This window comes from Lagenorhynchus albirostris, chromosome 15 (assembly GCF_949774975.1).
Source record: "Lagenorhynchus albirostris chromosome 15, mLagAlb1.1, whole genome shotgun sequence".
NCBI classification, from domain to species: domain Eukaryota; kingdom Metazoa; phylum Chordata; class Mammalia; order Artiodactyla; family Delphinidae; genus Lagenorhynchus; species Lagenorhynchus albirostris.
The window spans coordinates 15889929-15904485 of record NC_083109.1 but is presented as its reverse complement, the minus strand read 5'-3'; the positions used below and the strand labels follow the sequence as shown (position 1 = coordinate 15904485).

Sequence of the window (14557 nt, the reverse complement as noted above, 5' to 3'; positions counted from 1 at the left end):
TTCATTCCTTTTTCTGAGTCCCAAAGAGAGCCGCTGTTCATGGTTTGCTGTTTGCCTTTTTCTATGTAGATTCAAAAATTTTGTATATACACAAACGGTGTACATTTTTCTAAGCATAAACAATCATGGTCATTTTTTTAAAAAAAGCAATAATATATACAATTTTACACTACTTTTTAACAACAGAGCATATACATTTTCCCATGTCAGTATGACAAAATCTCCCTCATTCTTTTTAACGGCTATTTTTTTTTAACGGCTATTTTTTAATGGCTAACGGTAGTTTCTCATCATATTGATACACCATGATTTAACTCTTTTCCTATTAACAGACATTTAAGTTGTTTCCTTTCTTATTTTTTTCTTACTTTTACACAATTTGTTTTACTGAACATTCTTTTACTTATGTGAGCATATTTATAGTATAAATTCCTAGATATCTGACTGATCCAAAAGATATGTGCAGTTAATATGTTAATAGATGTTGTTAACTTGTATTCCTAAAAGACTGTTTCAGTTTACAACCCTAGAGTATGTCTGGCTCTAATTTTTGTTTTTCTTCTGGTTCCTTAGAATTTCCATATTGATTAGTCAACAGTGGAAAATCTGAAGAGATGCTATTCCTAAAAGACTGTTTCAGTTTACAACCCTAGAGTATGTCTGGCTCTAATTTTTGTTTTTCTTCTGGTTCCTTAGAATTTCCATATTGATTAGTCAACAGTGGAAAATCTGAAGAGATGCTATTCCTAAAAGACTGTTTCAGTTTACAACCCTAGAGTATGTCTGGCTCTAATTTTTGTTTTTCTTCTGGTTCCTTAGAATTTCCATATTGATTAGTCAACAGTGGAAAATCTGAAGAGATGCGAGCTGGAAAAAGAAACTAAACCAGGTGGGTAGTCACATTGTTCATACCACTACTGTAGCATCACAAATGTTTACCTAAATACCTTTATTTCCATTTGAAGAGGGAAAAGAAATAGATTCCAAATGAAATTGGAGAGGAATGTGGGCCCCATGAAGAAGAGGCAGAATGGCCCTTTTCAGAAGTTATATAACATCACTCTGCAATTTCAGTCATGATTCCATTTACATAGTTTCTCTATAGCAAAAGAAAGACAATTTACTTCTGGTGGCTTAAAAGAGAATGGGTTTCTTCAGCCATCTACTTAAGCAGATGGAATCATTCACAGGAGTTATTAGCAAACCTAGTCATGATGCCAACTTTCCTGTCCACCAATGGTTTGTTATAAAGGTATTTTCATAAAGACTAGGGCACATTTGGGGAATTTTAATACTGTGATACAGGAGCAAAAGCAGGCAAAACCCAGCGCATAGAAACAAGTACAGCCCAGTGATCTGATGAGGAGAGGTGGTGCAGGTCCATTCCAGTTGTAAGAAAAATGCAGTTCATACAACATAGAATGGCCTGCCTGGAAGTGTGGCCACTTTGGGTTAGTGTTCATATTTTTATGGTATCCAAACATTTTCTAACAGCTTCTGACCCGTGGTCCACCCACCTCCCTTGCCCCCAGCTCGCCTACCCCTTTCCAGCTCCATCCTCTTGCATTAGGGCAGAATCTCCAGCCTTTAGTACTCTGTCCAAGTCCTAGTAGTCCTGGGAATTTGGGGGGTTTCCAGCTCCTTTGAATTCCCTCTCATGGCCTGGCCTGCCTCTAGCACCTCTCCTAAGATTCCTCTTCTCTGTTGGCAGAGCAAGAATCTTATCTGGAAGGCAGTTGCCCTGGGTCTGGAACTCCCCAGCTGCTTATCAGCAAGGCTTTTGGGCCTTGCCCTACAGTAGCTTCCTGAGCCACCAGGTTTGTGTCCTGTTCTGACTCAGTGCTGCTGGGAATCCCCTGGATGCATATATTTGCAGTGACTAGGATGCGGCAGTCAGCTCCCAGGACTGTTTATCTGGCCAAGATCAGAGGACCTTCTATTCCAATTGCTGTGGGAGCATTCGGTCCCAGCCACTGAACCTTGAAGTTTAGAGCCTGGGTTTTTAAACAGGCTTCTGGGGTTCAGGATTTCCCTGTAAACATGGGTACAGTTTTGTATGCATACACACACACGTACTTTTCTAGGCAAAACGTCTGTAGCTTTCCTCAGATTCTCAAGTGTGTCTGTGACCTCTGAATTGGAAGAATCATTGGTCTCGAGAGACCCTCAAGTGGTGTGGAGCACTGCGTCCCCTTGGGCAGCAGCCTCCCACATGCCAGGATATCTTGGGCGACCTCACCAAGCCTCTAGGTTTTTCTGTTTAGGGTTGAACTGGGACAAATTAGCTAATATCACTGAAGCTCAGAGCCATCTGATGGGATGTCCCAAAGTCCAGTCATGGAATTGTACCCCCAGCCCCTGTTTCATCTCACTGAGCACACTGTGTGGGTTTTCTGGTTTCCGAGTCTGCAGCTCGGAAGGGCTGCTCCGGCAGCTACACTGACGGCAGTGGGAATAGTGTTGATAGCTAAATTTCAGTCTGGCTTACCACTGCCAAGAACAGCATCAGATACTTTGTACACCTTATCTTATTTGATCCTTACAACTTTCCACGGAGGTTGGAACTGTTATTTTACATATGGAGAAACTGAGGCACAGAGAGACTTTGTAACTCACCAGAGACCACACAGCCAATAAGTCAGTAAGTAATACGTGACCCAAGCACATGAGCTTAACCACCAAGCTTTATGGTGAAAGTAAAGGGCATTTTTAGAAAAATAAAGCAGAAAAAATATGGGGCTGTTTAGTGTAGGGCAAACTGCCCTGTATCTTATAATAATACTAAGAACATTGCCGTGTTATACCAGATATGAAAAACTATGCACACAGCACTGATCTTAAATCATTAAGAAAAGGTTAGTGGGTGATACACTAATGCGTTAGTGCAATACCTGAGAATTTCTCTCCTTTGTAATTCAGATAAGCTTTATTGAAATATAATTCACATACCGCACAATTCACCCATTTAAAGTCTACAGTTCATTGGCCTTCGGTATATTCACAGAGTTGTGAATCTGTCACCATAATCAGTTTTAGAACATTTTCATTCCCCCCAAAAGAAATCCCACACCCTTAACTCATCACCCTCCCAAGCCCCCAACCCTCCCCAGTCCTAGGCAACCACTAATCTGCTTTCTGTCTCCACATAAGGTTTTGATACTTAAAGGAGTAACAGTGTGGGAATCTTGGTGATCTGGTGTGAGTCATTCCCTGAGGAATAATTAGACAAATGAAATTTGACTCTAATGTATTTTATAAATGGCTTTATTAGCTAAGAAGCTACAAGCATGTCTTTGATATGCCCAAATTTAGGGTTGACATAGGCAAGAGACAAGTTTGTTTCTGAGTAATTTCCACTTGTCAACGTCACCTGTCAAACGGGCTCTTCTCAGCGAGTGGCTGTAAAACAATGATGGGTTCGTGGGGCCGCACCAGTGGTGGTTCAGCATAGGATCTATTTTCTGCCATTGGAATCCCTGGCTTGCTTCTGTGTCTGCCTGGCTCTAGTTGTCAAAGTGAAGGGCACTCATGTAGTTGCCCGTCACTCTGAAATTCAGGACAGGATCCCATCAGACACTCAGAGGATGTACAACCACATGCTCTCTTGAACTCTTGTCACTTTAGCAGATCCACTGTGTATCTCTCCTGACTCATTCATTCATTCGTTCTTTTTGAAAACATTTACTAGGCGCTCTGCACCTGGCACTGTGGTGTGTGCTCAGGCAGTCATTCTGAAAGCTCCTTCTCCTTATTAGTACAGCGCGTGGCCTTATTAGGCCCAGGTGGGCAGAGCCATTTGCACTGAGACAAGCCAGAGGGGCAGGGAGTTTGGTAACAGAACAGTTCTCTGATGGGGATGAGACAGATGCAGTATCATCCACATCGAGACAGAGCCGTCCCCAGAATGCACCCATCCTGAAGAATGTGCGAGGAGTCGGGGATGAGGAAACCCAGGTTCAAGGCCTGATTTGGTCACTGACTGCTTAGAGGACCTGGGGTGATCCCCGCAACTTCTCTGAGCCACGGGCTGTCCGTTATGAGGGTTAAATAATGCAGTGCCTCCCAAAGTACCTTCAGTACCAGTGCTGGGAAGAGTCTGTACTTAGTAAGTGTTGAATGAATGACTGAAGGAGTGAAGGAACATTCTGTGATTCTCAGAGCTGGAGCAGAATCCTAGCAGGTCAGGCGACCAGGTGGAGACAGGTATAAATGAAGACCAAGGAGAACCTCCCTTTCTTCTCCCAGTCAGACCCTCCTGCCACTTTCGCCCCTTTAAGCTCGCCTTGTCCTCGGCTCCCATATCCTCTGCTTTCCTGAGCCAAAGAGAGGCGCCGCCTTTGAGGCCTTGGGCCTAGGAGCCAGCCAGGCCTGGGTGTGAATCGGGGGCTCCGGTACATCTTCGCTGTGTGTAAAAGGGATCTAATTGTGCAGGGCTACAGGGAAGCGAAAATAGGATGATATGGAAAGCATTTCTTACCATATCTGATGCATAGCATATACACCCATAATTGGTAGCTGTTTTTATTTTATTCTTATCATTGTTGTTTGTTTGGTCAGGAGCCAGCGCTCGTATGGTGGTTTTCATCACTGGCTTGTGAGTGCAAATGTTCTTCAGTTCTTATTTTGTTCGTTAACGCATTCATATGGATATATTTATTGTGCATCTTCCACGCATCGTGAACTGTGCTGTTTGCTGGGGATACAGTGACAAGAGAGTCAGGGTGCCTATCCTTCTAGAACCAGTTGGGAGGGCAGGTATGGGACAAGTGTATCAGCACCTGTATGGTGGCAAAGCAGGGAACCCTTATCTTTTCTGCTGGGTCAGGGAAGCGGACACTGGGCCTGGGGGCTGGCTGTCCCTTGAAGACCCAGTGCCTGGAGGTAGGGGGCAGAGGGCTGGAATACTAAACCGAGGGGCTGGGGTCCAGTGCAGACTGTGGTTATGTGGGCCGAAGGCACAGGGGAATCTGTACTCTCTGCTCCAGTCGGATGGTTCCCGGCTTGCAGACCTGTTGTTCTTCCCGGTTCCAAGGGAGGCTTACTTCATTAGCAATCTTCTGCGTTGTGTTGTGTGGATTGTGGGCTCTGCTCCTGTCCGGCGGCAGGAGGAATGGCAGGCGAACTTTGTTTCTCCTTTGTTTTAAAACGGGAGGGCCCCAACTAGAGACGCCCTTACTACCCCCAGGCCTAACTCCTCCTGCACTAGAGGGAGACTCTGAGAACTGGTGTGGAAGGAAAGCGTTACAGCATTCATTTGGAAATGCCACAGAAAGGGTAAAGTCAAATCAGAGCAAAACTCCGAGTCAACTCTTGTCCTCCAGGACCCTGGAAGGTCCCGGCCACCGTCAGCCTTATCTCTCCCCACTTGCTGCACCCCAGCCCTGTGGCCTCCTTGCCCTCTTTCTGGACACCAGGCAGGCCCCGCCTCTTGCATGCTGTCCCCTCTGCCTGGCCCACTTTCCCAGGTATCTGCCTGCTCTCCCCTCTTCAGGTCCCTGCACCCGTGTCCCTCTTGTTCGTTAGTATGGGTCGCTCCAATAGAATTCTAGCTTCATGAGGGCAGAGGGTCTGTTTTATTCGTTGCTGAATCCCCGGTGCCCAGTGAGCAATAAATATGAAGGAGGGGAGGGAGTCATTTCCTTAAAGTTAGTGCCTGGACTCCTGAGCCCCGCTCTGCCTTGTACATCTTATTGTTACAGCCCTTAATAACCAAGCTTTTTAAAGATCCTTAAAGTTTTAAAAGATTCATATACCGCAGTGGTCCCTAAACTCTTTGTGCTCTTGTTACATGTGTGGGCCATGACAATCTTCCATCGGTAACAGAGCTGACAAGCGCAGTGATATTGGCTAGTAAGCACACACCACATTCCCCGCCTGGCATTATTAGGACCCCTGAGGGAGGCAAGGGGTATAGTTGGAAGCTGTTCCCCAGTGATTCCAGAATTCTGATATGTGCGTCCCTGACCCCAATGCTTGGTTAAGAATTATGCGTGTTTGGGTCGACCTCCCTAACTAGACCTTGAATGTCCCTCAAGGGCCCCTGCTGTCTCACTGTTTTTTTTATCTGTAGCATCTAGTCCCAAGCCTGGTACACACTGAGTGATCAGTAAAAGTTCATGCATGAATGGATGAATGAATTGATATTATAGAGATAATATCTTGCTGCTTTTCATTCTCCCCAGCGGCTTTGGGGCACGCTTTCCATAGACTTCTAGAGGAACTGTAGAGGGACCCCGAGCTGGAAGTAACATTAGAGATCACTCTGTTTACCCACTGCCGCATAACACATCACCCCCAAACTTAGTGGTTGAAAACGACAGCAGTAATGTATTATTTTTCATGCTTTTTCCTGTGGGTAGTGGCATGTGCTGGAACAGCTAGGGACCAGCACAGCTAGCGGCTGCCTGCTGCATCTCTCTCCATGCCATCTCAGGACCTTTCCATGTGGTCACTTCACGGGGCTGGCTTGGGCTTTCTCAAAGAATGGCAGCCTCAGGTATCCTACATATGGCTCACAGCTCCAAAGACAAGTGTCCCGAGGGAGAGCCAGGTAGAAGCTGTGACACCTTTTCTAACTCCATCTTGGAAGTCATGTCTGTTGCAGTCTGTTAGTTAGAAGCAAGTCGCTATGGCCAGCTCATTCAAGAGGATACAAATTACACTTCACCTCTTGATAGGAGGAATGTCAAAGACTGCAGATGTGTTTCAAAAACATCACAGAGATGCCCAGCTTACCTCTTCATTTTACACTTGAGACCCCCGAGGTCTGAGGGGGAAGGACCTTGCCCAGAGCCACCTGGCCTGGCATCGGCAGAGCTGGAGCTCAGTCCAGACCCTGGACCTTTGGCCAGCCTGCTTGGAAGTGATCTCACTTTCCCTTCTCCAGCCCTCCTTCCACATTATGACAGGGACTGCCGTTCTCTGGGAGCGTTGCATTTTAGCTGAGCCCTCACCAAGTTTAGGTAATGTGTAAACAGCAGAAGACCTGGGTAGGCTCAGTAAGCCTGGTCCTCAAGCAGCAATTCTGTTGGAGTATTCTGCCTCTTTCCAGACACCTCCATAGAAGCACAGACTTTCACGGATTGAAGAGTTTGTATCGCTGTCCCAAATGCCCAGCCCCCAGCCCTACGTGAAGTGCTAACACTGCCCAGCCACAGGGGGAGACAACAGCGGCTGAGTGGGTGAGGGTTTTAAAATGCGTACCCCCAAATACTTGTTTTTTTCAAAGTTAAATAAGAAAAATTAGAATTTGGTGGCAGACAGAGAATCAACCCAACATCACTGAAGAGATTCTTAAGATTTTAAAATAATAGCTGGAAATTCTAAACAGGATTTTGCTTAAGCTTGGGTAAAATGCATCTGGGTATATGCTTTAGCCAGCATTGTAGAATATTTTCTTAGGACTTTATTGCTTTCTTGTCCTTCCTTCAGAAATGCCTTATTATGAGGTTGGAGATAGAGGAGAAAAAAGGGGAGAAAAGGGAGTGGAGAGTTTTGTTTTTTTGGTTTTTTAATACATTTATTTATTTTACTTATTTATTTTTGGTTGAGTTGGGTCTTCGTTGCTGTGCGCCAGCTTTCTCTAGTTGCGGCAAGTGGGCGCTACTCTTTGTTGTGGTGCACGGACTTCTCATTGCGGTGGCTTCTCTTGTTGCGGAGCATGGGCTCTAGGTGCGCGGGCTTCAGTAGTTGTGGCTCGTGGGCTCTAGAGCGCAGGCTCAGTAGTTGTGGTGCACGGGCTTAGTTGCTCCACGGCATATGGGATCTTCCTGGACCAGGGCTCGAACCCATGTCCCCTGCATTGGCAGGTGGATTCTTAACCCCTGTGCCACCAGGGAAGCCCGAGTGGACAGTTTTTAACAAACCCTTTCTGCCTGCTAGGCATGATGGTAATTCATTTCTACACTTCCTGGCCTAATAGTACAGGCTCACTCCTGCCCCATACTCAGTGGATAATATGACCTTGGGTAAGTACTTAGCCTCTCTATACCTCAGCTTCCGACTCTGTAGGACAGAAATGATTAATGCTTTCTACCTCAGGGAATTGCTGTAAAATTAAATGAGATAAAGCCTGAAAGATGCTTAGCAGTGGGACTTCCCTGGTGGCACAGTGGTTAAGAATCCACCTACCGATGCAGGGGACACGGGTTCGATCCCTGGTCTGGGAAGATCCCACATGCTGCGGAGCAGTTAAACCCATGAGCCACAACTACTGACCCCACATGCTGCAACTACTGAAGCCCGCGCAGCCTAGAGCCTATGCTCCGCAACAAGAGAAGCCACCGCGATGAGAAGCCCGAACACCGCAACAAAGAGTAGGCCCCGCTCACCGCAACTAGACAAAGCCCTCGCGCAGCAACGAAGACCCAACGCAGCCAAAAAATCATAAAAAAAAAGAGATGCTTAGTACGGCATGCAGTCAGGACGCTGTAAATGCTGGCTCTGATTGTTCCCCCAAACCACCTTTCCAGGCAGTTGTCACACCCCCATTTTATAGACGAGGACTCTGTGGCTAGTGAGGTGCCCAGCTCTAGGGACAGAAGCTGAGCGACCCCAAGCCCTTGCTGTGTCACCGCACCACGCAAGACTCCAGTTGCTCAGTCAATATGCAGTAGCGGTGGGCACAGGGGCTCTGGAGGCCTCGCGACCTGTAGGGCCCCCGTGCCAGTGTCCCAGAGCAGGGCCATTTGAAAAGGCAGGGCCAGGAATCCACTTAAGAGGCTCTGTAAAGAGCAGAGTGACAGAGAATGTTCCAGGCAGAATAAACAGTCTCATGAAGGCCCTGAGGTCAGGAAGAGCTGGGTTGAGGAATTAAAGACCAAAATGGGCCAAGAAGAAAAGGAAATGAGACAAAAGGTCGCAGAAGGAGGCAGGGCCAGATCAGTGCAGGATGTCAGGGGCTGGTGTAGAGTTTGGATTTTGCCAGATGTGGAGTGGAAAAGCATCAAAGGTTGAAAGAAGCAGGGGAACCACATGACCCAGTGTCTGATGTGCAAACATCACCCTGGCCCTTGTGGAGAACACAGACTTGGGTCGAGGGCAAGAGGGGAGCAGGGAGGTGGTGAGGAGACACTACCAGGGGTGCAGCTGAGAAACGATGGCGACCAGGTGGTGCACATGGAGGGGAGAGGGGCCAAGTTCAGGCTGTCTTCTGCAAGTAGAAACGACAGGACCCGGTGATGGATTGGACATGAGTGATGGCTCCAGGTTTCCAGCTTGAGCAGCCTGTACAGCGGGTGCCGGCCCTGAGCTCAGGGAGGCTGGGGGGGAGCGGGCTTGTGACTGAACGTGTGAAGTTGGAAACGCTGGGGAGATGTCCAAGGGAAAGGCGAAGAAGGCAGTTAGGCTGCACATCTAGAGCTCTTAAGAGAGGCTTGGGGCTCTGTGGGAATCATCAACACAGACTATTAAGGCAAAGGGTGAGAACCCCCCAAGGGGCAGACAGAGAAGAGGACGCAGGCCTGGTCCCGGTGGGGGGGTGAGGGAGGGGTCACCAGGGCCCCTGACAGAGGAGGCGCCGCGTGCAGGAGGTTAGGAAGTGGCCCGACAGGCTGGAGGAGGTGCAGCGGGCGTGGGGCCTGCAGGCCCTGGAGGAGAGTGCTCTGAGAAGAAGGGCGTCCATGGGGACCCTGCCCTTTCCTCCCACCTGGCGGCCTCCCAAAGCAGGACTCCCCACCGTCTGCCCCCGGGGCTGTGTGTCTCTGGCCCCGTGGGTACAGAGGCCAAGGCCCTGCCCACCTGCCTCCAAAGGAGGCCTCACTGGGGTCCCCTCTCTCGGGCATCAGGTCCTGCCCTGGCAGGAGACAGATTCCTCTCTGGCGACTTTGCTCTGGGGGTGTCCCTAAGGGACTAGATAGAGCTTGGGCCAGTCCCCAGCAGGCCGCACGTAGCCGGGACCAGCTGTCCTGCCCTTTCCCAGCTTCTGGGATGTGCTCAGTCCAGGGCCCTGACTTCTTTACTCGCCTCAGTGCCTCTGTGGGTCTGGCTGCCCATCACAGAGAAAAGCCTCTTCGCTCTGAGTTTGAGGAGGCCCTGGTATTTCCATCAGGTTTCCACGGCCCTTTCTTCCCTCGGAGAAGCCTTAGAAAGCATATTGCCCACCCGTCGGGAGGCCTGTCCCAGGGCACCAAGTCCCACTCTGCGCTCTGTGTCCATTGCAAAATGGCCTGCTTTCTGATTTGTATGGTGTCTGCAAATATTTAATTTTTTAAAAAGGAAAAAAAACCAAACAGGAAATGACCTTTCTGGTATATTTGGAAAACAATTTGGTGCTGTCATGGAATCTGCCTGAGCGATGAGGACTAAGCTGCAGGCTTGGAACAGACCATGTAGCTCTTGGCAGAGGTTGGGACCTCTTCAGTTTACAGAGCTGGGGGGAGAATAAAAACAGAAGGGAGAAGACCGAGTCCCGTGGGGAAACCCGACAGCGCACAGGGCAAGCACCTGCGAGAGCGCAGCCTCTGATCCTGGGCCACTGAGGGTCTGGGAAGCTGAACATAAGGGCTCTTCTTTTTCCTCCCAGGCATTCAGGGTCAAATACCTCACCCTGGGAAGGCCCCCAGACCTCCCGAAGATGAGGAAGAGTAACAGAACATCACTCTTGAGCATCGCATAGGGCTCAAACTGAGATAGGAGGTGTTAGGTCACTTAGACCCACATTGGCTGTTGACTCTGCCTGGATCACCCTCTATCCAGCTTTTCTGTAGATCTCAGCCCTAGGTCACATCCTTAAGGAGGCCTTCCCTGACCATACAGCCTTAACTGAACCGTGCACACACACAGAAACCTGTTCTCTTCTTCCACAGCACTTACCACAATCCACGATGATAGATTCCTTTACCTGTTCAGTTGCCTCTCTCTCTCTTTTTTTTTAATTGAAGTATAGTTGAATTACAGTATTGCGGGTGTACAGCAAAGTGATTGTCATATATATATATATATATATATATATATATGTTCTTTTTCAGATTCTTTTCCATTATAGTATTTTACAGGATACTGAATATAGTTCCCTGTGCTATACAGTAGGTCCTAGTTGGTTATCTATTTTATGTATAGTAGTGTGTACCTATTAATCCCAAATTCCAAGTTTATTCCTCCCCGCCTTTTCCCTTTGGAAACCATAAGTTTGTTTTCTGTGTCTGTGCGTCTATTTCTGTTTTGTAAATAAGTTCATTTGTATCATTATTTTAGATTCCACATATAAGTGATATCATATGGTATTTTTCTCTGTCAGACTTACTTCTCTTAGTATGATAATCTCTGGGTTCATCCATGTTGCTGCCAATGGCATTATTTCATTCTTTTTTATGGCTGAGCAGTATTCCATTGTATACATGTACCACATCTTCTTTATCCATTCATCTGTCAGTGGACATTTAGGTTGTTTCCATGTCTTGGCTATTGTGAATAGTGCTGCTATGAACATAAGGGTACATATATCTTTTTGAATTATAGTTTTATCTGGATATATGCCCAGGAGTGGGATTGCTGGATCATATGGTAGTTCTGTTTTTAGTTTTCTGAGGAACCTCCATACTGTTTCCCACAGTGGCTGTACCAACTTACATTCCTAGCAACAGTGTAGGAGGGTTCCCTTTTCTCCACACCCTCTCCAGCATTTATTATTTGTGGGGTTTTTGATGATGGCCATGCTGACTGGTGTGAGGTGATACCTCATTGTAGTTTTGATTTCCAGTGCCTTTTTCTGTTATCACATTGTAAATGTCTTTTTAGTCTCCAGTGTGTACCCCATACCTGGCATAGTGCCTGGCATATAAAAAGTGCTCAGTAAACAGTGAGCGAATGAATGAATGAATGAATGAATGAAATGTCTGGACTGGAAGAGATTTAGAGATCATATTTCAACCTTATTATTCAGATGGGGAAAAGGAAGCTGTGGGCTCACCCTGCTGCACGGAGATTGAGCCAGACCTCTTGGCCACTGTTATAATGCAGGGCTGCACAGCCTGTGCTCTCCCCTGGAATCTAGACCATCTTCTATTATTTAGTCATTCATTAAATATTCATTGGGCTTCAACTCTGTGCTAGGCCTTTTGGATATAGCAGTACACATGTCAGCCAGGGCGCCACTTTTGTGGAACTTATATTCACTCAGCACCGTAAAGCACAAAAGAAAGAAGTGTAAGTTTTGGCCTTCTATGCACCACTAAACAGAGTAAAAACAAAGAAGTTGAAAGAAAGTGTCAGTAGGACAGTTTTACTGATAAGTCACCCAGTGAGAATGGACCATAGTAATGACTTACTAATCGCGCGCCTCTTCCTTTCCACACGTCTTGTCAGACTCTTTCCGAGCACATTGTCCCATTGCCTTCACAAGAGCCCCCTGAGCAGGAGGTGTTATTGTGACCCCCACGTTGCTGAGGAGGAAACTGGGATCCAGAAAAATGAAGGCAGTTGTCCAAGGTCTCCAAGCTAGTAAACAGGGACGCCGGGCTGCACGCCAGCACTAGATGCCTCCTTCCAACCGCACACCCCCTGAGAGATTTGTCCTGTTGCTGGGGACTCCCGGGGGTGCAGTAAGGTGTGGGAGGAAGAGCTCTGGACCAGGAGGTCGGACTCCTGGATCAAGAACTTTGGGCAAGTCCCTCTCCCTTTCTGAACCTCACTTTCCCGAGCTATTAACGAGAGGCTTGTCTCCATGAGCTCGGGGAGCCCTTTCAGTTTGATGATTCCACAAATGGTTTTGAGATAAGTGGAAAAAATTAATCAAGGTCGATCTCTAACTCATGCCTCATAGGAAATAAATTTCAGATCAATCAAAGTTTTACATATGAAAAATAAAGCCATGAAAGTACAACAAATAAGCAAGAGAGGATTCTTTACTAATCTCAGAATGGGAAAGACATTTCCAAGTATGATCCAGAAGCAGGAAACCGAAAAGTAAAATATGGATCAGTTTGACTACATGAACAGAAAAAGTGTGCGTGCGGAGAAATGTCAGCAATAAAGTCAGAGAATAAATAACAAGTAAAAAATACTTGTAACGCCTCTTAAGGCAAAAGACTAATTGTCTTAATATTGATACATAAATAACTCCTACAAATCAATAAGAAAAAGGGCTACAATCTAATAGAAAAATGGGCAAAAGGATTTGAATAAACAATGCACAGAAAAGGAAATACACATGGAAAGATGCTCAGTTGCACACACAGGAGCAGTACGAGCTGAAACAGCGGGGGACTGTTCTCACCGTTCAGACTGGGGGGAAGAGACTGTTGATGAGAATGTGGTGCCGCAAAGTGCTCCTCACATATGTCCAATGGGAATTAACCGCTGTGGAGGAAAATTTGGCTCTATTCAACTTTTTAAATTTACATATCCTTTAATGTGGCAATTCTACTTTTATGGAAACAACCCCAAAGTTTATCACTCAAGAAATCATTAAATTGGTCTACAGCAGTGAGACAGCAGACACCATGCAGCCAATAAAAAATAAAAAGTTATCTTGTAGAATAAGGACTTTGGGTTTGTTTCTAGAGTTTTTATATAATCAGTGCTGCAGTGGCTTCAGGATGATCTGGAATTGTTTCCAGGAAGTATTTTTGAGTGAAAAAAGCGAGATGGAAAACAACTTTTTGTTTTAAATAAAAGAAGAAGGAAGGAAGGGAGGGCAGGAGGGAATATGTTTGTTGCCTGGATTATCTTGGGAGGACGCAAGAAGGCGCTTGCCTGGTGGGGGGAAGGTGTCTGAGTCCAAGGAGGCCACTGAGCTCTTACTCTTTTTCCTTTCATATATATATATATTTTTTTGCCTGCGTTGGATCTTCGTTGCTGTGAGTGGGCTTTCTCTAGTTGTGGCGAGCGGGGACTACTCTTCGTTGTGGTGCTCAGGGTTCTCATTGTGGTGGCTTCTCTTGTTGCGGAGCACAGGCTCTAGGCGCACGGGCTTAGTAGTTGTGGCATGCGGGCTCAGTCATTGTGGCTCGCGGGCTCTAGAGCACAGGCTCAGTACTTGTGGCGCACGGGCTTAGTTGCTCCGTGGCATGTGGGATCTTCCCGGACCAGGGCTCGAACCCATGTCCCCTGCATTGGCAGGTGGATTCTTAACCACTGTGCCACCAGGGAAGTCCCTCCTTTCATACTTCTTGAGTTTCATACCATACACACACATATTCAAAAATGAAATAATTTAAAAATAAAGTGAATTTTTTCACTGAAAAAAAAACCACAGAAAATTTAAAAATCATTCATAATTTAATTAAATAATATTGATATGTGATCATATCATTGAGATTCTTCATTTAACAATCTATGTGAACAATCTATTTCCCCGTCTCTTAAAAACTTCACAAACATTTTAATACCTGAATGGTATTTCATTTAGATACAAATCAGTTAAATATGTATATATTTCTCTGTTGTCCATTTAGGACATGTGACATGCCCACTTAGGAGCTCATTTTGGTGTCTTTAGTTTTTGACTATTACAAGTAATACTGTGATGAACATCTTTGAACATTTATCCTCATGCACAACATGGATTACATTCTTAGAAAAAAGTATTATAAGCCGACTTAGTGGCTCAAGGATATGA

At 46.3% G+C, this 14557-nt stretch overlaps 1 protein-coding gene across 4 annotated transcripts in view; it reads left to right on the top strand.

The window, feature by feature from the left end:
* PKIG (cAMP-dependent protein kinase inhibitor gamma) overlaps positions 1-14557 on the top strand; it is a 100852-nt gene that overhangs the window by 72779 nt on the left and 13516 nt on the right. For all 4 annotated transcript variants that reach the window (XM_060123552.1, XM_060123551.1, XM_060123549.1 and 1 more), the window contains one exon: positions 820-889. The gene's annotated coding sequence lies outside the window, so the exon portion shown is untranslated. The remainder of the gene's footprint in view (positions 1-819; positions 890-14557) is intronic.